This window comes from Boleophthalmus pectinirostris, unplaced genomic scaffold (assembly GCF_026225935.1).
Source record: "Boleophthalmus pectinirostris isolate CB_2022bp ecotype Guang Dong unplaced genomic scaffold, ASM2622593v1 HiC_scaffold_8, whole genome shotgun sequence".
In the NCBI taxonomy this organism is placed as follows: Eukaryota; Metazoa; Chordata; class Actinopteri; order Gobiiformes; family Gobiidae; genus Boleophthalmus; species Boleophthalmus pectinirostris.
In genome coordinates this window covers 33113070-33118177 of record NW_026571515.1, presented here as the reverse complement: position 1 = coordinate 33118177, position 5108 = coordinate 33113070, and the positions used below count along the sequence as shown (strand labels likewise).

Below are 5108 nucleotides of genomic sequence, written 5' to 3'. Positions count from 1 at the left end.
ATATCGAGAGCGCGCGGAGACATGGGTAGCAATGAACAAACAAGGGATGCGAAATACATTTATATGCAGTACCCTCAGGACGGAAGCGGTAACGTGCAGGGGCGAGAGGTTATGAAGGGAAAGAAAAGCGCGCAGATTAGTCCAGGGTCCGTGAATCAAAGGATGCTCCCAGGAAAAGAGCGTCGTTGGTACGTGCGTCGGGAAATGTAAAGGGAGCGGGGAAAACACGGGTGCACGGAGGAGACGGTATAGACTGAAGCGTCATCGGCTCAAGCGTAGGCCCACGTACCGACCAACAGTACGGCGGGGGTGTGAGGAGCAGCACTGGGTTGGATTTTGTATTGTAAACATATTTTAATTTGGTAATGTTAAAAAAAAAAAAAAAAAAAAAAAACACTCCAGGGTAGTTTCACCGCAGAGACTTGAGTACCTGCCTGCATACAGTAAAAGGTGCACTGTGGAACTTTTCTAGTTCTGGGTCCACTACCTGCTTAACAAGGAGGTGATACTACCAATAAGAATGCATTTTTAAGTTTTTTGAGTAATAAAAATACCCGTAGGTTAATTGAATTAGCCTACTGCAAGATAGACAAAACACTAGAAAAGTTACATGGTGAACCTAGGATTGGTTCTCTGTGGAGTTATGTAGAAGCAGTCAACTCCGCAGGCCATTTTAAGTGGAGTTTTATGTTCTCCCCTTGTTTGAATGGGTGCTCAAGTCAAGTTACCCCATCAACGCAAAACGCGCAAATCATCATAAATCATCCACTTCTATAGTTCAGGGTCTGGGCGACATCTGAGGATTGGTCAAAAGCCGAGGGCCAATACAGGTAGGTATTTTAAGTATGTGTTTAATGATCAAAATAAAATGTACAAGTTGGCAATAACACATTTTGACATTGGAACCCATGCCTCCACAAGATGGCAGTGTCCCTGTCTAAATAAAAATGTTTCTTCAATTACAAACCATCACATCTATTCTAACTGTGCAGAAAGCTGATTGTAATAAATGGGTAACAGTGCGTGAGTCCTCAAGTGTTTGAGATCACGTTAAGGCAAGGCAAGGCAAGTTTATTTGTATAGCACAATTCGTACACAAAGTAATTCAAAGTGCTTTACAGAATAAGAAATACATTAAAATCATAATAAAAACAAATAAAAACATAAATAATCATGAAGATTAAAATTAAAAAAGAGAGACATAAATTGGAGAGAAGAGTGCGGAATGAAAACCTTTCAGTTATATGCACAGTTAAACAGAAATGTTTTGAGCCTGGATTTAAACAGCATCACAGAAGAGTCTGTCTCACATGTTCAGGAAGACTGTTCCAGGTTTTAGCTGCATGAACCTGAAACGCTGACTCCCCTTGTTTAGTTCTGACTCTGGGCACCAGCAGGAGGCCGGTCCCTGAGGTCCTCAGAGTGCGAGATGGTTCATATGACACTAACATGTCACAGATGAAAGTATCTACTACTTTGGTGTCATTGTCATTGTCTGTTTGGGGAAGTCCATCCTCTGACACCCTTCAGTGCTGCTGGGAGAGTTCAGCAGGAGCAGCGAGTAACAGACTCAGACCAAGGCTTGGTGAAGACTATACCTGCATTTTGCATCATGTACATGTTTTAGGCGGAAGAAAGTCGTAATATTCATATGGAAAAGATGTTTTGACTCACTGACTGTGTAAAACAGACTCAATGGTTTTATTTTTCTCTCATGCAACACAGTCACTCTACTGCAGAATCTGCTCTGTGTAAAAGGATATATCTATGTATACACTATGTATAAGGCTATATCTTATAGGCTATAGTATCAACAAATATATAGTACAATGTCTTGTATTTTGAAAACAAAAATCTCTTTGCTGTAGGCCTGTATCTTGTCCACTAGGGGGAGTACCGACTTTCCAAAAGAAGCAAAGACGTGAGTGCATCAAGCTCCACACAGAGCACTAGAGCAGAGTGGACAGGAAGCCTCTTTCAAAATAAGACCACGACATGAGGTGAGTGTTTTTGACTTGAAAATGTAAAACAAATCCACAGCATATTATGAGGCTATAAATCAGTAAATTCAACGGATAACTGTAGACTAGTTGTCTGGTAACGTTTAATGTCCCTAATAAAGTCCCTAATATCCCAAGTCTCTTAGCATTGCATCGTTCAATATCTATTTTCTTAGCCATTTTGTTTAGGCTACACCTTACCGAGCGTGGCCGAGAGCTATACATTATATATTATTTCATTTGAATCACCTCATGCTTTAACTTTGAAAGGAAAGGCAGACGCGTAACTTTGACTTGCCGCTTCCGTTGTGAGAGTGGTGCTTGGAGCCGAGAGGGTCAGGGGGAGGAGAGGCTTGGGAGTGGAGCGAGAAGACGACAGGAGGAGACCCACGGGGTGACCACTGTGCACGGACCATTCCCAGGCAGGCTGCACGCTCCTCCGCCCAGACACTTTACATCAAACCGCATTGTCCACTGCGCTCCCTTCGGCCAATCGGAAAAACAACATGATCACGGGTGAGTCCCAGCCTCTCTGACTCAAGTGCTGCTGCACACTGCAGGCCGACATATATTATATATGTGTGCTTGTCACTGAACCTTGTGTACGCCGTTGCGTGGAGCTGTAAACGCGGTTGCCACTCTCCCGTCAGTTCACGGCTCGTGGCGGAGACTGACGGCGCGGGCGACAGCTGCTGCCAGGCCTCTGCCTCACGCCGGTGCCGCTGCTGCTGTGGAGGATACGACCAGGACATGTTTTCCACAACATCAGTGTGGCCAGAGGATGCGTCCTGTGCGTAAATGTCGCTAACAGTCCACAGTGTAAAGGAAAATGTTCAGTGATCTGGAGCAGCTTGCGCTTGGATGCAATTCACACCAGCATCTAATATTAGTGGCATAACTTTGGACTCTGCGTGTTATTCCATAATACACTGTAGCCCACTTTTACGCGCACTGCGTCTAAACACAAACCCCTCGTTCTGTGCTCTTTCTTATCTTCAGGAATGTGAAGCCTGTTTCGTGTTTATTTGTGTTTATTTGCCACAGTCGCATGTCTGTCCGTGCTCTCATCTCTGTTTGGTGCATCCTGAAGAATGAAATAAACGCAGACTAAATTGCTGACAGCGGTTTGCTGTGCGCATTGACTCTGCTACACTGGACGCAGCGGAATGGTTTCATGGTCCCAGCTCTGGTTGTCACATAGGCCACGGTGTTATGTAACAAGAAGCCTACGCTGTTTGAATGCGGGCCCTCTCACGGCCTGTGCGTGGCAATTTTACACCAGAGCGCAAACACAGTACATGATGGAAAGACGCGCGCACATCGCGTGCAGCTAATTGCATTTGCCCTGTATTATTTCACTGTCCTATTATTCCCACATGTGTTAAGTGTCGTGTGGAATATGGGCTTTAAGCGGTGCAGACAGCTGCATCTGCGCTCGTTGCACACCAGATATAGTGTTGACTGTATTGGGAGTGTTGCATTTGTCCGATTGAAAATGTCCCTCAGGAATCAGTCACCACCTTCTCCGTCACTCATTTAGCTGCACTCCTCCCTCTTACTGGGAAACCGAGCGAGCACCATCCGAGCCAGCGCCTGGCTGTACAAGCTGCTCGACCTTGTGTGGGGGGAGTGAGGGACGCAGCCGGGGAGGAGCAGGTGGGGACGGGGTGAGGAGAGGGAGGAGGGCTCTGGTTCTCCTTGTCGAGGATAGAAGCGAGGGATACGGATGCGTGCCAGAAAGAAGACAAGCGAGATCCAGCGAGGAAATGCTATTTTTGCCTCCGCCAGCCCAGCATGGCTCTCTCCGCGGTGGAGCTGCCGGTCGAGGAGGCGGCTGCTCTCGCGCTCGCATTGCCTCTGGTGTCTGCAAAAGGCTCAGTGAAATCAGATTGTTGCACTTAGTCACGCGTTTGGGGACATTTCGGCCGCGCGCATGGGCCAAAACTCACAGTCTCGTCCAATATTACATCATGACACGCTGTAAGGAGATTATAGCGGTATAAATAGCATGTTAGAAAATGCCACAAACGCACAGCTGTAGCTATAAAAATATCCGCTCGGACACTAATAATTAGGTGGATATGGGGGATAAAAACCTCATGCCTATTACGCCCTAGAACTGCAGAGCACAGCACCAGCAATAGTTTACATTGAGTTTCACACAGACCAGGAAATGTGACAATAGACAGACTCACAGAATATTCCCCGTGTGTTTTGTGTCTTTAGGAACTGCTGTAAACTTCCTTCCACCATTAAGCTAAACATGTTCCCTTTTGTCACCAACTTGTTGCTTTAGAAAACATAAATAATAAACAGGTAGTTATTTTTATATGGACTACATATTGTTTCACTGAAATGTTAAAATTGCAAATGTCATTTTTCTTGTGTAGGTACACCCTTTGTGTGCTTTCATGAGGATGTTGCTTTGCTTAGATGTTCCACAGTATGGCATTAAATATATCTATATTGCATTTATTAAATTAGTAGTCTATATTTTGAAAAACACTCAAAAAACATGCATTCTTACTACCAGTGGCATCACCTCTCCACAAATCTGGAAACACAGACACAAGTGTAATGCCATACAGTGGAGCATTCTAGTAAAAACAATAACAAACAACATCTCCAAGAGACAAGCATAGGGATGCTCTACCAGATAATCTATGCACTACACCCTTAAAACTAAAAACTAATATTGATATTCATTTGAGCAAGTAGCCCATCGGTACTAAAAAAGTCACATTCACAGGACCTTTCCTGAACAGCTTTAGAATGATCTAGAGCTGTGTCGGAACAAGTATAAGACCACATAGACTAGTATACGCCGATGGACCACTATGGAACATACCTGGACAACTGACGCGTTACACAGATATAAGGCCACATGGCAATATAAAAGTACTAGGCCTAATATTTAACAGTTTGTTTGTTTTTTCACTTTATTCCTTAGTATCGAAATAACATTTGAAATTTGAGTGTGACAAAACTTTAGTAGAAAAGACTACTAACTAATAGGCTTTTATCCAATTATTGCAAAAGAGTGAACTTGTACTCCATTATTATTTCTCTTTGCATTATTTCTTGGCATGTTACATTTTGAGATGAAAA

At 44.0% G+C, this 5108-nt stretch overlaps 1 protein-coding gene across 1 annotated transcript in view; it reads left to right on the top strand.

The window, feature by feature from the left end:
• The first annotated feature begins 2322 nt into the window (after positions 1-2322).
• Positions 2323-5108, top strand: part of LOC110164760 (adenylate cyclase type 6) — a 55306-nt gene continuing 52520 nt past the window's right edge. Inside the window, exon 1 of the mRNA XM_020929874.2 lies at positions 2323-2516. The gene's annotated coding sequence lies outside the window, so the exon portion shown is untranslated. The remainder of the gene's footprint in view (positions 2517-5108) is intronic.